Here is a 27,257-nt window from a genome sequence, read left to right as displayed (position 1 = left end):
GACAGTGTCCATGATTAAAAATTCTGTCTGGTCCCAGAACTGTGTTCTTCAGATAATATTTTTGCATAGTTACAAACCTGAGTACACAGAGTTCACGGTGAATCCTCTGCTGACCTTAGGAGGTTCCATGCAAACAAAAGTTTGTCTATAGGGGCTTCCCTGGTGGCACAGTGGTTGAGAGTCCGCCTGCCGATGCAGGGGACACGGGTTCGTGCCCCGGTCTGGGAAGATCCCACATGCCGCAGAGCGGCTAGGCCCGTGAGCCATGGCTGCTGAGCCTGCGCGTCCGGAGCCTGTGCTCTGCAAGGGGAGAGGCCACAACAGTGAGAGGCCCGCCTACCGCAAAAAACAAAAAAAACAAAAACAAAAACAAAACAAAACAAAAAGTTTGTCTATAGTTTCATTTTCTGCCAGTTTACATTAATACATATCAAACCAACTAGGCAATCCAGTAACATATATGTACATAATATATATAAAAAGTAATATGTATATAAATGATGGATGGATGCATGGATAGGTAGATAAATACAGAGATAAAAATAAAATCCATCAAATGAACAAAAGTACATCTTGGCATCAAGAAGAAGAAGCTCTGCGTGTTTTTGTTTTTAATGTAGGAATTCTGTCAGGCAAACACAATTATCTAAAATAAAAACACTCAATCTTATTTCCTAAGATAGATTTCTACTTCAGGTGGCTTACAGCTCTAAAATGGATCTACATCTAGAAAAGATAAGAATATTGTTAATAGAGATATTTCTGACTAGCAGTAAGTCCAATATGGACTTACTTATCATGTCTTTGTATGAAAAGTGAATCCATTCAGATGCACAGGATAGCAGTGTTCAAGGATATATTCTGTTAATAGAGCAATATTCAACTAAAACTTTAATGGTTACATTTTAAATCTTCCAACCTATAGAGGGTTTTGGGTTTTTGTTGTTGTTTTTGCTTAATTGCTTTTTCAGGACTGTAAGGCACATGGACATTCTTACTCTAAATAAAATTATCTGCATTTATTTTCAACATTTCTGTCAAGGTTAAATGCAGGTGGCAACACTATTTTATTTTCGACTTGAATGTTCTGTAAAAGCTGGATATCAATCCTCAACACACAGACAGACATGCATACACACATACAAAGGCACACTGGCCCTTTTATTCAGTTCATTAATTTGTTCACTTAAATTGGCTCACAACTGTACACATATACAGATACACACACACTCAGGAAGGAATGGCTTTTGTAAAACACTATTTCCCATTAGTATTTCATTTATCTGTGCTTGATTTTTTATGGCTTATTGTTTTCCACCTCTAACACTTTTATTTTAAGAAGAAAAAGAAAGTAGGTATTTGGACCAAAGATATAAGGCCTGTGTTACTTTGAATGGTTTTTCTCACTCAGAATATGCACTAGCTGTTTCAGTTCTTATTTTCATATTTATTGGATGAGTTTGTCTAATTGTCCTACAAAACTTCAGGGAAAAGTGGACACCATATACACTATTTTTCAGGTATATTTATAAACATCATTAGTAAATATAGAAATGTTTCAGAGGGAATTTATAAAAGTTAGAACTCATGTTAGGTTAGTTTTAACCTCAGGTTATCACGTGAACATTATAGTCACTAAGTATGACTCATACTGAAGTACCCACTGATGGAGTTAATAGATAAAAAGCTGCTCAATCACCAAGATCAATAACATATATCATCATTATTCAAATTCTCAGTTGACTGCTCCTACCTCATCACCTCTTCCTCCACCACTCAAACACGTGCACACACACACACACACACACACACATACCTATCTCACAAATACACTCTCATGGGTTTATCAAAGGTAATCCCACTGCTTCCATTCATTAAATAATAGAGCGAAAATAATTGTGTGAGAAAAATTGTTGTGTTATTATTAGCAATTAACTCATGAATTTAGAAATAGTCTGCCTGCATCTTAATAATATTTGATTTTAGAAAATTAATCCACAAAAATTGGAGAGAATAACAATGCCCTATCCTAGGGTATCCATGAAGATTAAGGGTAAAATAAATTGGTGTGATGATGGGTATATAGTAAAGACTCAACTTAGGCTGAATCTTTACTCCTTTTTCCCTTTAAAAAAGGAAATGAGGGGCTTCCCTGGTGGCGCAGTGGTTGGGAGTCCGCCTGCCGATGCAGGGGACACGGGTTCGTGCCCCGGTCTGGGAGGATCCCACATGCCGCGGAGCGGTTGGGCCCGTGAGCCATGGCCGTTGGGCCTGCGCGTCCGGAGCCTGTGCTCCGCAACGGGAGAGGCCACAACAGTGAGAGGCCCGCATACAGCAAAAAAAAAAAAAAAAAAAAAAAAAAAAAAAGGAAATGATATGCTCTGGTAGAGCTCTTTTTATAGTTGCCCACAATATTGACATTTTATAAGTAAAACTTTGAAAAGTTTTACCTGGATTTATGGGTCAGCTTTCTTCCATAGAGGATTCAATACACTGCATAAAAACACTTTGCTCTTTGGAATCAAAAAATGGAATTATTTGATTATATATTCAAGCTAGTTTTGTTCTTTTACATATATAATATTTGACTGTTCAGCAGTCCACTTGAATTATTAAAATGGGTTAATCAGATTCAATAATTATACTTCCAAGCAGCACTAACCCATAAGTTAAGACTTAAGACTTTTATTTTTAGATCTGTCACTCATTAGCTCTGGGTTTGGGGACAATTCATTTATTCTCTTAACTCGTCCTAAATAATTTAGCATTGCTTTCCTTGGAGTGATTGAACTTAGATGCACTCTTTGGAGCTTCATGGGTTCTATTCTCAAACCAGGAAATCGTTTTTTTAAAAAAGTAAGGGAGAAAAAAATGCTATAGGCAAAAATGATCTATTGCCATCTCAGAGCAGTAGTAGAAAACTGAAAAGCCTACATTGGATACAAGAAATTAAAATGAGGGAAGTAACCTGGGTGTGAAAAACAATAGCTGAAGCATGACAATAAATGATAAATGTCACCATTGTCACAATTAAAAACACTATTGAATGCTGGGCATTAAAGATAAATGGAGAAAACATCTGCCTAACTATGGCAGCAGCTATTAAGACTTATGACTGTCTATGAAGAATATGAGTAGGTATTCTGTTTTTTCAAGATGTAACAGAAATTAAATTGTTCATGTGAAAAATTCCCATTTTTTATATTTTAGTTACTAACTTGTTTAAAAATGTAGTGATGTCTTTTAGTCAAACAAATATAGTGTCAGCTTAAAGATAACCAGTTTGTCATCCATCAAAATCCAGCTTTCCATTTGTTACTTGAATTTTCTTTATAACATTACAAAGAAGTGATTTCTTCTGCTTGAAAAAATGTAGAGATGGAATTATTGTTACTTTTTTTGGCAGGTGTTTCCACATTTGTAAAATTTCCATCTTAAAAATTTACTTTATATATTTTGATAGTACTGTCCTGACTGTAAAAAAAAGAACAAAACATTGCTCACTACCCCGTTCTACAAGGATTAAGTCATAAACTACTACAGTTGCTGACTGACAGTGCACTGAGAGGGAATTAAGATGGTAACAGGAAAAGGAACTCTGTGCTTTAGACAAGCAGGCTCCTTAGAGAGTTAGATGTATATCTCAGGAAGAATTTTAATGAACCCAGATTCTTGTATCTTCCCATACATAGAAAGGCACTAAAATCATTGACTTGAGATATCTGTTCTTTGTGACTAGCAGTAATCTTTTACCAAGATGAATGCTCAAATGCACGCATTCCTTAGCCAAAAAAAATTATATATAAACTGGCTTCCTCTTTACCACTTCAGACCAATTTCCTCAGAGCTACTGAGAGACTGTCTCCCAGGCTTTGGTTCTCAGTAAGACCCTGAATAAAACATAAAGTCACAACTCTTATGTTGTGTGCTTTATTTAAATTGACACTACCATTCTTACATATATTTGTTAGGTTCATCCCCTAAAGTAACATTGAAGAAGCCTGCTAATTTTTCTGCTTTAATGTATTTAAGTATCACATTCCTGTACTCCTAAAATATCCAAGTCTTTTCTTCATTTATTTCACAGATATAGTTGGATTTTCTTCACCATCCCGATAGATCTCCTCTGACATGATAAAACCATTTTATGTTCTCCTACTATAGAGATAGAGCCAGAGCATAGTGCAGAAGGACTATTAATTCGCCACTTATCACAACCACTGTATGTAAATAATCTTTGTCTTGAGAAATATTTGGTTATTCAGATTAAGTTCTACATCTCTTATGTTAGGATTTTAAAATTTTTCTGAAAACTTTATTAAAAGTTAAATAAAACACACCACAATCATTGTAAATATAACATTAGCATTTTTAAAGGCATGCGCCATTTCTCTTTTTCCAGTTTCATAAACTAATTCCGAGCCACAGTTCCACTGTCTTCTCTTGAGTAAAATAAACATATTTTAAAGTGACAGTAATTATTTCTTATGTCTACCACTCCATCCACAGTAAGCAATTTGTTCCACAATTGTCTGAATGAACAGAATGTCTTTTATATCAGCTCCCTACACTCCTGCAAGGCTGTTGGTGCTCAACATTATTTTTCTGAGGTTACAGTCTAGTCAATTTTTCTATTGTCCACTCTAAATGTACTTGCTGTTATCTCAGATTTGATCCTGTTGCCAGTTACTTGACTTCCACATCTCTGCCCAGGCTATTTAGATACATATTTTCTATTAGGCTATCCAATCTGGCATTTAACATATGGATGATGTAAATTACTGAGGTGGTGAGATGAAATACTGTGTGATAGATACCATTTCCTCTTAAGGAATTTCCTTCTCAGGCTGTCAAGCCCAGTATAGTTCAGTGCAGTGCTTATAGCTTCTCCCCTAAGGGCACAGCCAACTGGGTTCTTAGTCTGTGTCAATCTAAACAAGTTATTTAACCTCCTTAAATTAGTGTTGTTGTTTTATAGAGGGATGATAACAAAACCATCTACCATACAAAATTGCTATGAAGATTTTAGGAATATTGTATGTAGGATGCTTAGTGCAGTGTCTGACATATAATAAATAATTCCTACATTTTGACCCTTCTTATTGTTATTTTCACTGTCAGCTTTCTACATTACCCTTGGAACCTGTGGATTCGTAGTAAACCACCTCTGTCCCATAACTAGAACCTAGAACATTTACCCTTACATGGTTCCTATATCCTAGAACCCACAAATATAGGAGGGGAGAATTTTGCAATAGTATTCAAAAGATCTGGAAGCAAACTGCTATTCCTTTAGTTTGTGGTTTAGGGGTTTTTAGAATCTGGCATTTTGTTTCCTTAAAATATTAAAACTGCACACACGGGCCTCCCTGGTGGCGCAGTGGTTGAGAGTCCGCCTGCCGATGCAGGGGATACGGGTTCGTGCCCCGGTCTGGGAGGATCCCATATGCCGTGGAGCGGCTGGGCCCGTGAGCCATGGCCGCTGGGCCTGCGCGTCCAGAGCCTGTGCTCCGCAACGGGAGAGGCCACAAGAGTGAGAGGCCCGCATACCGCAAAAAGAAAAAAAAAAAAAAAAAAAAAAAAAAAACTGCACACACATAAATTTATGCTATAAGTATTTATTCAAATAAAATGAAAGTTTTCATCCCATGTCTAATTTAACTAAAAACTGCTTTTAATATAAATGTAATTTTATTAAATATCACTTCTCCAACTGAAAAAAAAACCTAGGAAATGGATTACAAATGGACCCAAAGTGAGGAATTTCAAGCAAGAAAAATCATTTATGTTCTCGGCAGGATGCTAAGTGTTAGGGAATGGAGACAAACAAAACATTATTTCACTAGTGATTATTCTGACCCTTTGCAGTCGCTGCCTCATTGTCTCCCTTGATTGTGTTTGCTCCACAATGTAGGTATGAAGCCACATAATCTGTGGTCTTCCCTTCTGCTTTTAGAGATAAATGAAAATCATCAATAAAAGCCTGCTGAAAACCATCTTTTCCGTTATTCTTTACATCAGGGCAGCTGTCAGCCACAACTGAGTGCTCAACAGGCCACCTTTTAGGCCATCTGATGTACTGTATCGATGAGTTATTATTTTCACTTGTAACAACTGTTATTACCATGCTCCAAACTTCAAGTGTTGAGCTAGAGACAGGGCTACAGTGGTCTCATCAGTCACACTCTTGTGCTTGACAGTCTTTAAATGGAAATTCCCAAAGAGAAAACAGGTATCTGTCATGCAATATTTTATTTCACACCCTCAGTGCTTTATGCCTTTCACAGGTGGTAATATAAGTGACGTGCTGAGCTTAAACAAATGGATTTTTCGTTTCAAATGGTGCAGCTGTGTTTTCCTCTGTATTAAGTACCTAGCAGGTGGTGTTTTCTAATCACTTATGCTCAGTTTTTCTTCCATTATGAAAGAGAGCGAGAGCTTAGAGATGTGCTCAGTGGCATTTGTAGTGAAATGACAATAAATAAAAGATGGTTCTGTACATTTTGATTAGGAGAGCATTTACTTGGGACCATGGAACCAGAAGTATGCGAGGTGGGGCTGAGCCCTGTCCTCAGTTATTCAGAAGTCATTTAACATCATCTAGCAGTCTTTGTCTCCCTTCTTGTCACTTGTTAAGAAATGATGAATTGGAGCATGCAATCAGTAGAAGTGTTCAGGACACTGTCTGCATTTAATAAAATCAAGTAGCAATTGGTAAACATTTTGTGTGGGAAAACTCTGAGCGTGGTGCAAAAATGCCTGCGACATCCATAATATAAGTTACAGGGTCTCTACCTGTGGTCAGGGATTTATGCATTATCAAGGATATCAGCTTTCTCATCCAGTTATACAGGTTAAAGCCATCTTTTATACTTTCTGTATTCCATTCTCATTATAAATAAAGCAGACATCATGCTCAATAAGAAGGATTCTGTATATCAGCTCACTGGCTCATATAGGCCTTTCTTTTCTTTCAGTTTCCTCTTTTCAAATTCTGGAATGTAAACATGTATATCATTTAGAATTCACCTCCTATTTGTGAATGTATGTGTACAGGGAAGAATGTGAAAGTGTTTGTAAGGGGATGTAAGAAAGGGCTGTTGACCCAAAACAAATAGACTGCCAGATATTTCTCCAGCAAAGATGGTTTTATTCAGGATCAGGAGAGAATTGCACTTTGGGAGTCTACAACCATGGCAAGCCATGTGCAGGTCCCTGCTGGACAAGGGAAGGATTGTGCTTATATACAGTGGGAGAGAATGTTGGAAGGCTTCCTCTCCCACTGTATATAATAAAGAGTCCATGACTTTCCACTGGATGTGCCCTTTCCAGGAAAGAAAAGAAGTCTTACTTTTTGTTGGGCTCAGCTGTCACCACAGGTCATGAGAGCTTCCCCTTCTGGTCTATGGACTCTATTTAATTGAGGTTTCTGATTATTAATTTTTAAACAAATTAAACTTATGAAAAGTTTATGAAATTTATGAACACTTATGAAAAAAAGTGAGATTATTGCCTATCCTTAGGGTTTTCTTTATTTTCTGATTCTCACACCCTCCCAAACTAAATGGACAGTTTCAATTTTTTTGGATAGAGTTCTGACTGAAAGGAACTCCAACAAGTAAGATGGTCCAGAAGTATATCCAAAACAAGTAGGAGATTTTGAAGATAGCATAAGCAATGGCAGAGTTCAAACCATGGCTCAGAAAAGAGGAAATGATTCAGAGCTGGAACATTAGTGCTCTTAAGGCATTAGATTAGTCCCAAATTAGGAGGATGATTTATGAGGTTAAACACAATAAAGAGTAAGAACAGGTGACAACAAATTTTATATATTATATATATATATTAAATATATATGATATATAGGTTAAGAACTTTAGTACCAAATCCATCAAGAAATGTAGTAAGCCTAAGTTTTCTTTATATGAGTTAATGGCTATGTGTTCTGAGAATGAGGCGACAGATTAAAGGAAGTAAGTATGATTGGACAATATTGGAAAAATACAAGAATAGATTTTCATCTGTTCAGTTATTCATGGATTTATTCATTCTTCAAAAGACTGTTTATGTGCGTTGATTGTTCATAATACTAAAACCACATGGGGTTAATTATAACCACATAGAAGCCTAATATAAAAGTGGAATCAGAATGTGTTCTGCTCAAGGAAGTTTTTAAAATAAAAATTCTCTATTTTTTTTTTTTTTACTTTATCAGCAATCCATTTGAAGTCCTACGTTTTCCCCAAAGGTTAACAGCCTTATTTACATAATCATCCTTCTCAGTTTTCCTAGTTAAATACCTTCTTTAACACTATAACCCTTTTTTCTTGGTACTGTGAAGTGCTCCTCTAGAAGAAAATTAGAAGGTAGTGATTGTTTGAATTTTCTATCCATTGTATGAATTGTGGACAGTTTAAGACTTTTGATTGAGGGGTCATGCAGCCAAGTATTTAAGACCTTGAGCTCTAGCAAGTAAAATACTTTGGTTTCAATATTGTCCCAGTTACTTAAGGGCCAGTTCCCCTTCCTTCCCAAGATTTTTAAAATCCCTGACACTGGACTAGTAATAATATGTCCTTCATATATTTGTTGTAATGATTGACTGAGTGTCTAATAGAGATTATTTTACAGACTCTGGATCATAGTGAGTACTAGATTAGAATTAGATATCATTCCTATTATTTATATGGTGCTAGGCAATGAAAATGAGTTAAATAATTATCATTAATATTAATAAGTATAAAATGGTGTGAATAGTCAGAAATTATATTTTCTAAACAGTATTTTTCATTCATATTGGTAAAACAATTTTGATCAGAGACTATATATAAAGTATATATATTCTTAAGTTTACACACATATAACTGTACTGATATATTTTGTACATCAAAATATACAAACATGGAAATTCTTTAAATTAGATAAAATAAGGCAGTGCCATTAAAACAAGCAAAAACAAAACATAATACTTGATTCCAACGTGAAACCGGGATTAAGAACCACCAGATTAGAAAAAGAAAACAAATTCATTAATACTAAGCATCTATTAACATTAAAGAACTTAGGTCTCAAAAGAGTCCAAAATAAAAAACTTCAGCTAGAGCTGGAAATTTACATTATAATGAACATTTGAATTAACCTTAACCCCTCATAGCAAGAACAATATTTAATTTGAGATGGCTTCACAAAAATATAAATACTGAAGCTTCTAGAAATAAAACTTTGAGAAATATCTTCATGATCTTGAAATCAACAATGATTTTTGTAGAGCACAGAACATTTAAAAATTGTATTGATACATTGGACTATATTAGACTTATATTCACTTACTCATAAAAACTTCATTACATAAATAAGGAGCCCCAACAACTCAATAGCAAAAATAAAACAAAACAACATGAACCAAATAACTCAATTTAAAACTGGGCAAAAGAATTAAATAGACATTTCTCCAAAGAAAACATACAAATGACCAAGAGGTATATTAAAAGATGCTCAACATCACTAATTATCAGGGAAATGCAAATCAAAACCACAATAAGATATCATCTCACCCGTTAGGATAGTTATTATCAAAACAAAATAAAAGTGTTGGTGAAGATGTGGAGAAATTAGAACCCTTGTATACTATGGGTAGGAATGTAAGTTGGTTCAGCCGCTATGAAAAATAGTTTGGAGGGTCCTTATAAAATTAAAACTAGAACAACCATAGGATCCAGCAATCCCACTTTTGGGTATATATCCAAAAAAATCTAATCAAGATCTTGAAGAGATATCTACACTCCCATGTTTACTGCAACATTATTCACCATAAGCAAAACTTAGAAATGACCTAAATTTTCATCTATAGATGAATGAATAAAGAAAATCTGTGCCATGGAAATTATATTCAGTCTTTAAAAAAAAGGAAATCCTGCCATATGTCACAACATGGATGAACCCGGAGAACATTATGCTAAGTGAGGTAAGCCAGTCACAGAAGGACAAATACTTCATGAATCCACTTATATGAGCTATGTAAAATAGTCAAACTCATACAAACAGAGTGGAGTGGTGATTGCCAAGGAATGGTGGAGGGGTTTGCTGTTCAACAGGTATGTAAGTTATGTAAGATGAAAAAGTGCTAGAGATCTGCTGTACAACATTGTGCCTATACTTAACAATACTGTATTATGCACCTAATGTTTTGTTAAGAGGGTAGATTTTAAGTGTTCTTACCACAATGAAAGAAAAAATGAATAAGCATGTCACAGAATAAGAGAACATATTTGCAATAATGTATACCTAACAAAATATTTCTATCCAGAATAAAGAAGTCCTACCCATCTATATGTAAAATATAACCACCAAATTAAAAATTTGGTAAAAAGATTTGAATGGTCAGTTCATAAAAGAAGACAGTCAAGTGGATAATAAAAGTAAGAAACACAAGTGGTCATCAGGAAAATAAAAATAAGAACTTCAAAAAGGTATCAATACCTACCAGGATAACTGCTAAATTAAAATGGCTGAATATACCAAGAGCTGAAGAAAGGATATAGGTCAGTGGAACTCTCATATATTTTGGTGGGAGTGCAATTACATTTTAAAGAAGTTTAGCAATTTCTTATAAAGTTAAACTGCATGCATACCCAATGACACAACAATTCAATTTTTATGTATATACCAAAAATAAATGATTGTAATTTTCACCCAAAAATGACAAGTGTAAGAATATTCACAGAAGCTATTTTTAATAATAGGCAAAAACTGGAAAAAAATCTATCGAGGAGAAAAAATTTTAAAGCTATGATATTGACCTATAAAGTAATGATACACAACAATAAAGAATGAAGTACTAATACATACAATAGCATGGGCAAATCTCAAAAACATGATGCTGAATAAAATAAGCCATACACAAAAGACTAAATACTGTATGACTCCAAATAAATGAAGTTCAGCAGTAGGCAAAAGAAAACTGTAGTGATAGTAATTAGAATAGTCTTAGCCCTGTGTGGTTATTGACTCGAATGGAGTACAAGAAAACTTTCTGGTGTAGTGGCACCATTCCTTGTCTTGATATGGGTAAAGTGAACATGAATGCATAAATATGTAAAATCCATCAAGGTGTACACTTAAAGATCTGTGCATTTTACTAATGGTAAATTTAGCCTTAGTAATGCACTTCCAAAATCCTTTATTAAGGCTATAAATTATTATATATGTATATTTATTATACTGTTAGTGATATAGTATCTTATATTTGCATATTTTCTAAGAAATGACCTTGTGGTCTAAGATTAAGTATTTCATTTAATACTCATCATACATTTATGATCGAGTAAGTGATTTATAATCGAGTAATAACTATGTATAAATCTTTATCACAATCTATAATTTAGGTAGTATTGTCTTCATTTTAAATTAAAGTAGTAGGACAGTGATTTTACATGGCTTGCCTAAAACCCCACAATTATTTAATGGTGTATTTGGGACTCTAATCCAGGTCCACTTCTAAGTAGTAATATGTTCATTCTTCTCCAACTTGATAACTTTAAAATATCCTTTGAAAGAGTTATTATTTAATTAATTGGTTAATATGCTCTCTTAATGTATTGTAAATTATGTGGATCATGTAACACTGGTTGGGTTGCCATTGTAGTTATACCTTCTAATAGCCATCTGAACTTGGCTACTGAGCTTCCTCTTGGCAAAAGCGAATGATAATATCTCCCATTCTCAAGGCTATTGTGTGGTTTAAATGGAATTTTAAAAATTCCTTTTTGAAAGATTCTATCAGTACACAAAGTGCAAAGAAGATTTTCAATTTTCAGAAATCTCTGAAATTTTCCTTTACCTTCTCATTCTTACTGTCACCTCTCTCCATAATGTTGCTGCTTCCAATATATCCCTCTAAGTGGTAGATTATTTCTTACCCTCAGGTCCCTATCCACTGTCTCTAGAAGTGAAATAAATGTCCTCTCTTGCTCTTTGCTATTGATACTTCCAGAGCTTTCTCACTTCCTTCTCCTCCAACCCCTCCAATTTGGAATCATATGCCATTAGAATCTGTTAACTACTCTCTTCCATTTTTGTAGGCATGTTCCCTCATTCTTTGAAATCTTTATATCCTGATTTACTGTCAATATTTGCAATTCTGCCACTGTCATAATTTTGGTGTTCCATAAAATTCCTCATTCTTAGATATTTGACCTTCTCATTTTCAATATTCTTGCCATCTTCAGTACCTCAATCACTCAATCCCATTATCTCAGCTCAAACCGTGTCATTACTCATAATACAAATTTTTACAATCTAAATTTTAAGCCACCTACTCTCTGAACATTAACTGCCATCTTTCCAGTTCACTCCTTCACTACTACAACCCCAAAAATTTCTTGATTCCTTCTGGTAATCTCATACAATATACAATCCTCAATCAAATTTTCACATGCATAGCTCTCATTTCTCAGCAACTCTACCCTCAAAAATATCTAAACAATTTCCACTACTATTATTATTCACTCAGTTCAAGTCAATGCATATTTCATCTGAATTTTTAAATATTCCCTTTTCTTCCACATTTGTCACACTTCTATCATTTGCCTCAATACATAAGCAAGAACAGAAAATAACTGAAATCTTATCATTCATCTGATAAATCACCTTCAATAACTTATGATCTCACTCTCAGTGAAAGGTAGTCATTATAATAGTTTACAGAGCCCTGTCCATGCTCCCCACCAGGTGTACCTTTCTCACCACATTGACTATTGCTCTCCCCTTCACTGTGTTCCAGCCTCCTTGCTATCCCGGCCTCCTGATGATCTTTGAAAATGCCAGGGATTTTCTTACATTAGATTCTTTGTATGTGTTTTCTCTGACTGAAAATACCTATCTCCAGATTTCCACCTGGATTGCTCTCTTACCTCTTTCATAACTTTCACTCAAATGCTGCTTTCTCCATCACACCTTCCTTGATATCCTTAGTTAAAACTAAATCCTCTTCCTGACATTCCCTGTTTGCTTCTTCTGCTTTACTTTTCTCTGTATAACTTATCATTACCAACATATCATGTGATTTCATTATTTATTTTGTTATATGTCACCTGCCACATAATGTACACTGCATGAAGGCAGGGATTTTTGTCATTTTTGTTCACTGTGGTATCCATAGTGCCTATAACAGCATGTCGTACATGGAAGGCATCCAGTATGAATGAATGTTAGTCTCATTACCTTTTAAGTTTACCTTATTTTTATTTTCCATCTTTAATCCTTTGGGATATACTCACAGACAGCAGCAAAGTTCAGGAAAAACCTAAGCAATCTAGCCAGATTTACCCAAACTTAATTTTCAAACTTTAACTGCAAAGCCAGCCACACAATGTGCGAGGGACAAGTAGTTATCATTTTTTTCTCCAGTAGGTTATTTACCAATTAAAATTCACTGAAATAATTTGGGGCATTTTTTTCCTCACTGCTTACCCTCCCAATTATATGTTAAGCTCAAATATTTTTTTTTAACTCAGCCTGAGCCAGTTTGTATTGCTTATAACTAAGAATTTCAAGAAATAAAATAGCCATAATAAAGCACTCATACAAGTTTATAAGAACAAAAGAGCCCAGTCAAAAAATATCTGGGAAGACTTATTAATATTTTAAGTGCACATAGCATTTGATCCCCAATTATTTTTCTAAGAAAGTACTAGAGGAAAAGGTTCAGTTTATAAAGATATAAACCAGAAGAGTTATTTCTTCACTGCTTGTGACAAAGAACTAGTAAGAGCCAAAATATCCTCAAGTTGAAAACTGCTTAATACCTTTAATATAACAACACCATGAAATATTATGCACTTGTTAAAATAATATTTTTAAACAATTTTATTGGAGTATAATTGCTTTCCAATGTGTGTTAGTTTCTTCTTTATAACAAAGTGAATCAGCTATACATATACATATATCCCCATATCTCCTCCTTCTTGCATCTCCCTCCCACCCTCCCTATCCCACCCACCTAGGTGCTCACAAAGCACTGAGCTGATCTTCCTGTGCTATGCAGCTGCTTCCCACTAGCAATCTATTTTACCTTTGGTAGTGTATATATGTCCATGCCACTCTCTCACTTTGTCCCAGCTTACCCTTCCCCCTCCCCATGTCCTCAAGTCAGTTCTCTACGTCTGCATCTTTATTCCTGTCCTGCCCTTTGGTTCTTCATAACCATTTTTTTTTCTTTTTCTTTTCTTTTTTTTTTTTAGATTCCATATATATGTGTAAGCATACGGTATTTGTTTTTCTCTTTCTGAAATTCTTCACTCTGTATGATAGACTTAATATCCATCTACCTCATTACAAATAACTCAATTTTACCTCTTTTTATAGCTGAGTAATATTCCATTCTATATATGTACCACATCTTCTTTATCCATGCATCTATTGATGGACACTTAGGTTGCTTCCATGTCCTGCTATTGTAAATACAGCTGCAATGAACATTGTGGAACATGACTCTTTTTGATTTATGGTATCTCAGGGTATATGCCCAGTAGTGGGATTGCTGGGTTGTATGGTACTTCTATTTTTAGTTTTTTAAGGAACCTCCATACTGTTCTCCATAGTGGCTGTATCAAGTTATATTCCCACCAACAGTGCAAGAGGGTTCCCTTTCCTCCACACCCTCTCCAGCATTTATTGTTTGTAAATTTTTTGATGATGGCCATTCTGACTGGTATGAGATGATAGCTCATTGTAGTTTTGATTTGCACTTCTCCAATGATTAGTGATGTTGAGCATTCTTTCATGTGTTTGTTGGCAACCTGTATACCTTCTTTGGAGAAACGTCTATTTAGATGTCCTGCCATTTTTGCATTGGGTTGTTTGTTTTTTTGATATAGAGCTACATGAACTGCTTGTAAATTGTGGAGATTAGTCCTTTGTCAGTTGCTTCATTTGAAAATATTTTCTCCCATTCTGTGGGTTCATCTTATTTATGGTTTCCTTTGTTATGCAAAAGCTTTTAAATTTCATTAGGTCACACTTGTTTATTTTTGTTTTTATTTCTATTTCTCTAGGAGGAGGGTCAAAAAGGATCTTGCTGTGGTTTATGTCATGGAGTGTTCTGTCTATGTTTTCCTCTAAGAGTTTGATAGTGTCTGGCCTTATATCTAGGTCTTTAATCCATTTTGAGTTTATTTTTGTGTTTGGTGTTAGGGACTGTTCTAATTTCTGTCTTTTACATGTCACTGTCCACTTTTCCCAGCACCACTTATTGAAGAGGCTGTCTTTTCTCCACTGTATATTCTTGTCTCCTTCATGAAAAATAAGGTGACCATATGTGCGTGGGTGTACCTCTGGGCTTTCTATCCTGTTCCATTGATCTATATTTCTGTTTCTGTGCCAGTACCATACTGTCTTGATTACTGTAGCTTTGTAGTATAGTCTGAAGTCAGGGAGCCTGATTCATCCAGCTCTGTTTTTCTTTCTCAAGATTGCTTTGGCTATTTCAGGGTCTTTTGTTTTTCCATACAAATTGTGAGATTATTTGTTCTACTTCTGTGAAAAATGCCATTGGTAGTTTGATCGGGATTGCATTGAATCTGTAGATTGCTTTGTGTAGTATAGTTATTTTCACAATGTTGATTCTTCTAATCCAAGAACATGGTATATCTCTCTGTGTATTTGTGTCAAGTTTAATTTCTTTAATCAGTGTCTTATAATTTTCTGCATACAGGTCTTTGCCTCCTTAGGTAGGTTTAATCCTAGGTATTTTATTATTTGTTTTGCAATGGTAAATGAGACTGTTTTCTTAATTTCACTTTCCGATTTTTCATCATTACTGTATAGGAATGCAAGAGAATTCTGTACATTAATTTTGTATCCTGCCACTTTACCAAATTCATTGATTAGCTCTAGTAGTTTTCTGGTAGAATCTTTAGGATTCTCTATGTATAGTATCATGTCATCTGCAAAGAGTGACAACTTTACTTCTTCTTTTCCGATTTGGATTCCTTTTTTTTCTCTTTTCCTTCTCTGACTGCTGTGGCTAAAAGTTCCAAAAGTATGTAGAATAATTGTGAGGAGAGTGGGCAGCCTTTCTTGTTCCTGATCTTAGTGGAAGTGGTTTCAATTTTTCACCACTGAGCACGATGTTGGCTGTGGGTTTGTCATATATGGCCTTTATTATGTTGAGGTACGTTCCCTCTATGCCTACGTTCTGAGGGTTTTTATCATAAATTGGTGTGGAATTTTGTCAAAAGCTTTCTCTGCATCTATTGAGATGATCTTATGGGTTTTCTCCTACAATTTGTTAATATGGTGTATCACATTGATTTATTTGCATATATTGAAGAATCCTTGCATTCCTGGGAAGAACCCCACTAGATCATGGTGTATGATCCTTTTAATGTGCTGTTGGATTCTGCTTGCAAGTATTTTGTAGAGGATTTTTGCATCTATGTTCATCAGTGATTTTGGCCTGTAGGTTTCTTTCTTTGTGACATCATTGTCTGGTTTTGGTATCAAGGTGATTGTGGCCTCGTAGATTGAGTTTGGGAGTGTTCCTCCCTCTGCTATATTTTGGAAGAGCTTGAGAAGGATAGGTGTTAGCTCTTCTCTAAATGTTTGATAAAATTCACCTGTGAAGCCATCTGTTCCTGGGGTTATGTTTCTTGGAAGATTTTTAATCACAGTTTTAATTTCAGGGCTTGTGATTGGTCTGTTCATATTTTCTATTTCTTTCTTGTTCAGTCTCAGAATGTCATGCATTTCTAAGAATTTGTCCATTTCTTCGAGGTTGTCCATTTTATTGGCATATAGTTGCTTGTAGTAATCTCTCATGATCCTTTGTATTTCTGCAATGTCAGTTGTTACTTCTGTTTCCTTTCTAATTCTATTTATTTGAGCCTTCTCCCTTTCTTTCTTGGTGAGTCTGGCTAATGGTTTATCAATTTTGTTTATCTTCTCAAAGAACCAGGTTTTAGTTTTATTGATCTTTGCTATCGTTTCCTTCATTTCTTTTTCATTTATTTCTGATCTGATCTTTATTATTTCTTTCCTTTTGATAACTTTGTGGAATTTTTGTTCTTCTTTTTCTAATTGCTTTAGGTGTAAGGTAAGGTTGTTTATTTGAGATGTTTCTTGTTTCTTAAGGTAGAATTGTATTGCTGTAAACTTCCCTCTTAGAACTGCTTTTGCTGCATATCATAGGTTTTGGGTCATTGTGTTTTCGTTGTCATTTGTTTCTAGGTATTTTTTTTATTTCCCCTTTGATTTCTTCAGTGATCTCTTGGTTATTAAGTAGTGTATTGTTTAGTCTCCATATGTTTGTATTTTTTACAGACTTTTTCCTGTAATTGATATCTAGTCTCATAGGGTTTTGGTCAGAAAAGATACTTGATATCATTTCAATTTTCTCTTAATTTACCAAGGCTTGATTTGTGACCCAGGATATGATCTATCCTGGAGAATGTTCCATGAGCACTTGAGAAGAAAGTGTATTCTGTTGTTTTTGGATGGAATGTCCTATAAATATCAATTAAGTCTATCGTGTTTAATGTATTATTTAAAGCTTGTGTTTCCTTATTTATTTTCATTTTGGATGATCTGTCCTTTGGTGAAAGTGGGGTGTTAAAATCTCTACGATGATTGTGTTACTGTCAATTTCCCCTTTTATGGCTGTTAGTATTTGCCTTATGTATTGAGGTGCTCCTATGTTGGGTGCATAAATATTTACAGTTGTTATATCTTCTTTTTGGATTGATCCCTGATCATTATGCAGTGTCTTTCTCTGTCTCCTATAACATTCTTTATTTTAAAGTCTATTTTGTCTGATATAAGAATTGCTACTGCAGCTTTCTTTTGATTTCCATTTGCATGGAATATCTTTTTCCATCCCCTCACTTTCCGTCTGAATATGTCCCTAGGTCTGAAGTGGGTCCCTTTTTGACAGCATATATATGGGTCTTGTTTTTGTATCCATTTAGCTAGTCTGTGCCTTTTGGTTGGAGCATTTAATCCATTTACGTTTAAGGTAATTATCAATATGTACATTCCTATTATCATTTTCTTAACTGTTTTGGGTTTGTTATTGTAGGTCTTTTCCTTCTCTTGTGTTTCCTGCCTAGAGAAGTTCCTCTAGCATTTGTTGTAAAGCTGTTTTAGTGGTGCTGAGTTCTCTTAGCTTTAGCTTGTCTGTAAAGGTTTTAATTTCTCCATCAAATCTGAAGGATATCCTTGCTGGGTAGAGTCATCTTGGTTCTAGGTTTTTTCCCTTCATCACTTTAAATATGTCCTTCCACTCCTTTCTGGATTGCAGAGTTTTTGCTGAAAGATCAGCTGTTAATCTTATGGGGATTCCCTTGTATGTTATTTGTTGGTTTTCTCTTGCTGCTTTTAATATTTTTTCTTTGTATTTAATTTTCGATAGTTTGATTAATATATGTCTTGGCGTGTTTCTCCTTAGATTTATCCTGTATAGGACTCTCTGTGCTTCCTGGACTTGATTAACTATTTCCTTTCCCATATTAGGAAAGTTTTCAAGTATAATCTCATGAAATATTTTCGCAGTCCCTTTCTTTTTCTCTTCTTCTTCTGGGACCCCTATAATTCGAATGTTGGTGTGTTTAATGTTGTCCCAGAGGTCTCTGAGACTGTCCTCAATTCTTTTCATTTCTTTTCCTTTATTCTTCTCTACAGTAGTTATTTCCACTCTTTTATCTTCCAGGTCGCTTACCCATTCTTCTGCCTCAGTTATTCTGCTAGTGATCCCTTCTAGAGAATTTTTAATTTCTGTTTTTTTTTGTTTGTTTTATTTATTTATTTTTTTTTATTTTTTTTTTTTTTGTGGTACTCGGGCCTCTCACTGTTGTGGCCTCTCCCATTGTGAAGCACAGGCTCCAGATGCACAGGCTCAGCGGCCACGGCTCATGGGCCCAGCTGCTCCGTGGCCTTTGGGATCTTCCCTGATTGGGGCACAAACCTGTGTCCCCTGCATCGGCAGGTGGACTGTCAACCACTGCACCACCAGGGAAGCCCATCTGGTGGGTTTTACCTTGCTCCTTCATCTGCTGTGTGTGTCTCTGTCTTCTAATTTTGATAACTTACTGTGTTTGAGGTCTGTTTTTGCAGGTTGCAAGTTCTTAGTTCCTGTTGTTTTTGCTGTCTGTCCCCAGTGGCTAAAGTTGGTTTAGTGGGTTGTGTAGGCTTCCAGGTAGAGGGGAGTAGTGCCTGTGTTCTGATGGATGAGGCTCGATCTTATCTTTTTGGTGGGCAGGTCCACGTCTGCTGGTGTGTTTTAGGGTGTCTGTGGCCTTAATATGATTTTAGGCAGCCTCTCTGCTAATGGGTGGGGTTGTGTTCCTGTCTTGCTAGTTGTTTGGCATGGGGTGTCCAGCACTGGATCTTGCTGGTCGTTGAGTGGAGCTGGTCTTGGCATTGAGATGGAGATCTCTGGGAGATTTTTGCAATTTGATATTATGTGGAGCTGGGAGGTCTCTTGTGGCCAATGTCCTGAACTTGGCTCTCCCACCTCAGAGGCACAGCCCTGTCATCTGGTTGGAGCATGAAGACCCTGTCATCCACATGACTGAGAATAAGAGGGAGAGAGAGAGAGAGAGAGAGAGAGAGAAAGAGAGAGAGAGAGAGAGAAAGGAAGGAAGGAAGGAAGCAGAGAGAGAGACAGAAAGGAAGGAAGGAAGAAAGAAAGAAACAAAGAAAAATGAATGAAAGAAAGAAAGAGTTAGGTAAAATAAAATAAAGTTATTAAAGTAAAAAAAAATAAGTATTAAAATATTTTTAAGTAATAAAAGAGAAGAAAGAAAGAATAGAGCAACCAAACCAAAAAGCAAATCCACCAATGATAACAAGCCCTAAAAACTATATTTAGAAAAAAAAAAGAATGACAGAGAGAACCCTAGGACAAATGGAAACAGAAGCATACACAGACACACTCACAAGAAGAGAAAAAGGAAAAATATTTATGTATATTGTTGCTCCCAAAGTCCACCTCCTCAATTTGGGATGATTCATTGTCTATTCAGGTATTCCACAGATGCAGGGTACATCAAGTTGATTGTGGAGGTTTAATCCACTCCTCCTGAAGCTGCTGGGAGAGATTTTCCTTTCTCTTCTTTGTTCGCACAGCTCCCGGGGTTCAGCTTTGGATTTGGCCACACCTCTGCGTGTAGGTCCCTTTAGGGCATCTGTTCTTTTCTCAGACAGGATGTGGTTAAAGGAGCAGCTGATTCGGGGGCTTTGGCTCACTCGGCGGGGGGCGAGGGAGGGGCACAGAGGTTGGGCGAGCCTGCAGCGGCAGAGACAAGCAGGACATTGCACCAGCCTGAGGTGCTGTGTGTTCTCCCGGGGAATTTGTCCTTAGATCACGGGACTCTGGCAGTGGCGGGCTGCACAGGCTCCCGGGAGGGGAGGTGTGGGTAGTGACCTGTGCTCACACACAGGCTTCTTGGTGGCAGCAGCAGCAGCCTTAGCGTCTCATGCCCGGCTCTGAGGTCCACGCTGATAGCCGTGGTTTGCACCGGTCTCTGGAGCTCCTTTAAGCAGCACTCTTAATCCCCTTCCTTGTGCACCAGGAAACAAAGAGGCAAGAAAAAGTCTCTTGTCTCTTCGGCAGCTCCAGACTTTTTCCTGGACTCCTTCCTGGCTAGCCATGGCGCCCTAGTCCCCTTCAGGCTGTGTTCACGCAGCCAACCCCAGGCCTCTCCCTGTGATCCAACCTCTGAAGCCCGAGCCTCAGCTCCCAGCCGCATCCATCCCGGTGGGCAAGCAGACAAACCCCCTGGGCTGCTGAGCGCTCTTTGGCACGGAAACTCTGTGTGGGAATCTCTCTACTTTGCCCTCCGCAACCCTGTTGCTGGGCTTTCCTCTGCAGCTCTGAAGCTTCCCCCTCCGTCACCCGCAATCTCCGCCCGCAAAGGGGCTTCTAGTATGTGGAAACCTTTCCTCCTTCACAGCTCCCTCCCACTGGTGCAGGTCCCATCCCTATCCTTTTGTCTCTGTTTTTTCTTTTTTCTTTTGCCCTACCCAGGTACATGGGGAGTTTCTTGCCTTTTGGGAAGTCTGAGGTCTGCTGCCAGCGTTCAGTAGGTGTTCTGTAGGAGTTGTTCCACATGTAGATGGATTTCTGATTTGTGGGGAGGAAGGTTATCTCCACGTCTTACTTTTCCGCCATCTTGAAGCTTCTCTGCAGTGCAGTGTATGATAGCTGTTAGGGAGAATTTATCTTGTGCCAGATACTGCTTTGAGTTTTTTACTTCCATTAATGTATTAAATAATTAAACTCTTTAGGGAAGGCACTGTTACTGTGCCCATTTCATAAATAAGCATACAGAAACTAAGAGGAATTACAAGAGGTGGAGTAAGGATGTTTCACACATTCAGTCTGGATGATATTCTGTTTTTAAATAATGTACCATAATTCTAGGCTTTTCAAAGCCCCCAAATTTCTCTGTTTTATTATACGAAAAGAAGGAAAACATAAGAATAGATAACTTATTTTTATTCTCCTCTGTCAGGTAAGACAGGCTCTCCACTGAAATAAGGCAACAATATTTAAGGAAGATAAGAAATATTTAGAAAAAGACTCATGAAATGTAATCTTTCTTTTAATCATATATGCAGAAAAAGAAAAAAGGCTTAAATCATTATTCAAAAATGGAACTACATGTTATATCACCTTTGAGGATCATTTCCATTTAATCAAAAGAAAAATAATGAGATTTTCTTGCTTATTATAGGTACCTAATACAAAAGGAAAACTGTCCTCACTGAACACTGGCTTACAAGGTACCATTTACCATGAACCCAAAGATGTAGACATTGAGCTAAAAATGTGTTAAGTGTTTAATTTCAACACATCTTTGGCAACACCTTGGGTACCTTATATTTAATATGGTCTGTGAGTACTGACAGTTAAACATTATTCTTCTTATTTTTAAAAGAGTATTATGTAGCCCAAGGTCAGACAGAAGTCAAAAATAAGGCACTCATGGTATTCTTGATGAGTTCATTCCTTTCTTCTAACAACAGTATCCCATAGAGCATAGGTAAGCTAAGAAGCAATGAATACCTAATTAAGACAAGCTTTTCAGCATAACTGAGACAAAATTATCCAATTTAGTAGGCTGAACCACAATGGCAACCACATGATTTTATAGAAATGTCCTTAGAATTTGCAGCATAATTATATAGAATGGCTCATAGAGAAGAAAACTTAAAAGTTATGTTCGATTTTTTAAGTTCCATAGGCGTGGAAACTGTAACTAAAGAATGCTACTTTGTCACAAAGGATTTATTAATTGCATTGCTTACTTCTCCAGATCTCTTTAATGCTATAAGTAAAGTGTACTGGATTAGGGGAAAACTTTCATTAAACACCAGAGCACAGAGACAAAGGCAGCATAGTGTGTGGGTTCTATTCTTGGCGCCACTAGGGTTTTTACTCACTGAAATGGAACTTGTCTTTCTGGTATACTACTTCTTTAGCGATCAGAATGTTTTATAGAAGCAGGAAGTCTTATGACCTTTAATATAATTGCCAAGTTTTCATTAAGATACATGTTATGGAGAGATTTTAGTCTCCTGGTTGTAAGAAGCTCAGTAGGTAATTTTCCGGTAAGAAATGATGGAATATGCTTTGTTTCTTTCTATGACAAATGATGTGATGTCTCATTTTAATTTTTTGTTATATCTTCTGCTATAATTGCTGTCAATGGGTAAAAAGTTCAAATCCATGTGATCTGTGCTTTTAACAACAAAAACATGTACTTCAATTGATTTTCCTTTAATATCTCTACGTGTTTGGGGGCATCTGTCTGTTTAGAGGACATAGTGTGTAAAACATAGTTTTACTGATGAAAAAAGATGTCCTAGTAAAAGGTAAGTATGGAATTAGAATTCACTCAAGTTTTCTAGTTTAGTTCTCTGGACTCAATATAAAGAGGTCTTGACAGTTATTAAATGGACAGAGGTACAGGATGCATATGTTCAGACAAAGACAAAATCTCTTCTTTTTTATGTAAGACAAACCAGATTTCATGTTAAAAAGTAAGTTTGGTATACTAGTTTTATTTTTCAAATTGTTTCACTGGTTGGGGGCTAGCTGCTTTACTCTCAGTACCCGTTAGATATTGGCTCAGTTGTTGGTTATTTATAATTGGGGTTATTTAGAATGACATGTTGATTGCTGTAAATGCCTGCTTGCAATTTATAACCATGTGTTTTATACTACCTCAGCTGCCAATGGCTGCTCTAAGAAATCCAGAGGGATATAACCATTGATTTTTTTTTAAGTTTTAGGAAATAACACTTACTAGCTTACTCTCTTCTGACATTGATCTGTAAAAGTAATATTCCTCAACTAAGAATTGTCCAAAATATAGAGTGTTCTGGTTATGAGCCAACTTTCAGTTTCATAAACTCCTTCTGAGAACACTAATGTGCAAGGCAAAAAATGGTACAAATAGAACAAAAGAATGGCAGAAGTTGCCTCTAGGTGAATTAAACATAATTTGTCTCACCCCTGACTTGGTAACTATACACTTGAATAATTTCCAAAACTATTCAGCCTGAAAACAAAATCAACACCATGTCTCTTTGGCAAGGTTGACAGTGGCAGCAGAGACACTGAAGAAGGAAAAGGAAGGTGGATACACAAGGAGAAGTCATTGTAAATGTAGACTAAGGCTGCACTTCTTGATACCAAATCATAGCAAAGATGCCATCAGGTTCCTCTTGCTTCAATATTGAGATACATTATTGATATTTTCATTTCAGATTTCTTTACTGATGAAATTTTAACTTTATTCTTTGGCTCCTCCAGTTTAGGCTGTTTCTTTACACACTAAATGTGCTAGAAAGATGGATTTCCAAATAGTTTCATCTGACTAGTCAATCCATTCAGTATGAAAAATTGCCTCTGATGCTCTATTGAACTAAATGGTGTGATTAATTATAACAGTTATTCACTTCATATTCTTTACCTAGTCATTGCCTTTCTTATTCCTACCAAAGAAAAATGTAAAATGTAAATCAGCTATGTAGTACCTCAGATCATTTATTCAGTTTGGACTGAATGGTCAAATGGTAAATTGGGGTTAACAAGTTCACTTATTTCTTTTATATCTGTAAATTTTCATGTAGACATTTTGGGATATGTTTTAGTTCGCTCATGCAAAGTCAATAATTGTTTAATATAAATTGTGTTTAAGAATAAGTTCACTTTCTTATATATGTCTTTTCTACTTTCCAAATATATCTCTCTTACGAATATACTGTCATACAAGCTATAATTTTTCTTTGTAGCATATACCATGATAATAAGCAACTACATGTTTTTGTATTAAGCAGAGCTGTTTAGTTACTAAAAGTCAGAAACAGAACTTAGAACAGTTAAATGAAGAGAGGTGTTTTACTGATTCATATCACTGCGAAGTCAATACTAGTTTGAATGGTTACATCCATGTGCTCAAAAGCTCAAATAAACACCCCCCCCCACACACACAGGCACACCACTTCCCCAACTCTTTATTCTCTATCTCTTATTTCCCTAAATATATAAGCTAATTATCTCCTCCCCACGCCCGCCCCGGAAGTTAAACTTTCTTCAAAAATAGGATCTTCCTAACTCCTTCCCAGAAATGAAAGGATTGTCTCTAAACTTCTGCAATCTGATTATTGAACCCCAAATGCTATGTAACTTGAATCAAGCTCAAATCTACCCAGATAAATAGTCAAGCCTGGACTTATGCCAATGTGTAATACATGGGCTATGAAAGAGGCAATTTTCCCAAAGAGGGGAAATAAGTGAAAAAAGAAAGAGCAGAGGGTAAAGAGATGAGGGAAAAAAAAAAGTTGTTTGTAACAGAGTAATTAAGCACACCAAGGGAAGATGGTCAATTCTGTTTCTAATTTTGTAACATAGAACTGGGCAAAAAAGTAGATGCTCAACAAATAACTGTGATTGATTATTGATGCATCCTAGATATGTCTCAGCAATACCATAATTGAATGCTAATTGCTTTATTCTCATTGTTTTTGTAACTTTCATTAACTTTGACTTCAGTGATATTTTCCATTTGCATCTCACCACCAAAACATACAGGGGTATTTATGCCATCATAGTAAAATATCATTATCAAGTTGCATTCTGTTTTCCATCATTATCTTTGCCAAATTATGATCAATGACAAAAATCTGAAATGAAATACAAATATTTACTGTATTAATAAAAGACTTTTAATGTATATTTATATATTTAATATATTGTCATGTATTCACATTGTGGTCCATGTCCCCACAGAATATCTTTTCTAATGCCTAGACCTAGAATACCCTTCACATACTCTCTCCCTTTTCTCCATTTTACTTATCCTTAGAGGCTCAGCTGAAAACTAGTCAGCCTGTGAAGCAGTCTCTAAATCTCACACAATTATTTCTCTCTTTCTGTTTGGTTTCCACTGTACCTTTTACATGGTCTGATTAGTTGTAATTACTAGTAATTCATACTATTGTATTGAGTATTAATTGTAATATCAATGATAGCTCATAGTTAATAATAACAAAGGACATTTTTTTAATATTTAAGGATTGACACTCCCTATAGAAAATTACATTTTAATGCAATACATAATTTTGTGACAGAATTATGATAAACTGGTCAATGAAATCAATATAATAAAAAAAATATTTAAAAATAAAAGATAAATTTAAAAATAATAAATAAAATAATAAAATCAATAAAATATTTCTAAGCAATTAAATAGATCACTTAATAATATAATTCTATAGGGGAAGTGAAAAGAATGCATGAATACATAAAGAAGAAAAACAGCATAAAATTTCTGAATACTGAAGAAAATCATATTCATATGTTTAAATTAATGATAGATACTGAATCATTATAACTTTTTAATTTTATTAATTTATATGAAAAATGAAGCATTTTTATTTTTAAATGACAGAATTTAATATTTCAGAATTTATATTCTTTGCAAATATCTAAAATATGCATTTCCATAAAACTCGATTTAAAATCAGCCAAGGAAGTACATGGTTATGCAAAATAATTTCATGTAGTTTAGAGCAAAAATCTTGAAGCTGCACTTTCAGAATAGCCAATGCAATAAAATAATGAAATAGGAGGGCTGAAATCTGTTAATCTGTTGACCAAATAAGACTTAATTAATAAACTGGTAGAGACAAATTTTATTTACTAATCAGAGCAAAGACTATATTTTAACAGTTGAGAAGTGAATTTTAACAGTTGTGAAGTGAATATATGTAAGTTGAGGAAGTAGGGACTCCAAACTTAGATTACTCATTTTTTACATAAGACATTAGAAAGAATATATGCTTTCTAATGTCTTTTTCTTTCTTGAAAGATAAATGACCTAATTTAGAACATCAACCTCAAAGATACATGTCTATAGTCTCTTTACTTACTTATTAAAAGAATGGAATCAATGAAGTTCTGAAAATTAATTAGACTTCCATGAAGTTGATGGTTTGATGTTTTTGTTTAAAAATTTGATGATACAGACTTAGCATGATATAAATGAACTAGGTTTATATTCTACTTGGAAAGCATTCTGCACAGTGAAAAGCCAGAAAAGAAAAGTCGTAAGTAAATCTAGTGATAGGCTAGAAGCTATTTCATGACCGAGGCAGTTTATAAAGCAGCATTAAGATGGTGCTTATTCACGGAAACCAAAATAATAGGAATCGTAAAAAAAAAAGTCTCTCTTTCTCTCTCTCCTTTACTTCTACTTCTCTTCCTACTAACTGAAATATTTTTCTTGGGATGTATGTGATTTTTACCTAAAAACTGAAAAATAAATGATAAAGAAAATATATTTCAAAAAATCTGATGGGGTGGATAAAACATTAACAGAGGGGAGCTTTGTGGAATCAGAACTGTTCAGTATCTTGACTGGTGGTAGAAGCTGTGCAGATGATAACACTGGATAGAGCATAACACACACACACGTGCGTGCACACACCAATGAGTGAAAGTAAAACTGGAGCAATCTGAATAGCATAAGTGGATTGTATCAACATCAATTCTCTGGTTGTGATATTATACTATAGTTTTGAAAAATGCTAACATTGAGAGAAGGTGGGTAGAGTTTACCAGGAATCTCTCTGCATTTTTTCTTATAATTGCATGTGGATGGATCTACAATTATCTGGATTACATGAAAAAAAAAATCTGGTAAGTCACACCTTTATATGGATATGTCAAATCACATCTTATTTGCAGCTTT

Source organism: Mesoplodon bidens (genome assembly GCF_964165515.1).
Source record: "Mesoplodon bidens genome assembly, chromosome: 1".
Classification (NCBI taxonomy): Eukaryota; Metazoa; Chordata; class Mammalia; order Artiodactyla; family Ziphiidae; genus Mesoplodon; species Mesoplodon bidens.
The sequence above is the reverse complement of the archived record's forward strand: the minus strand, read 5'-3'. Positions refer to the sequence as shown.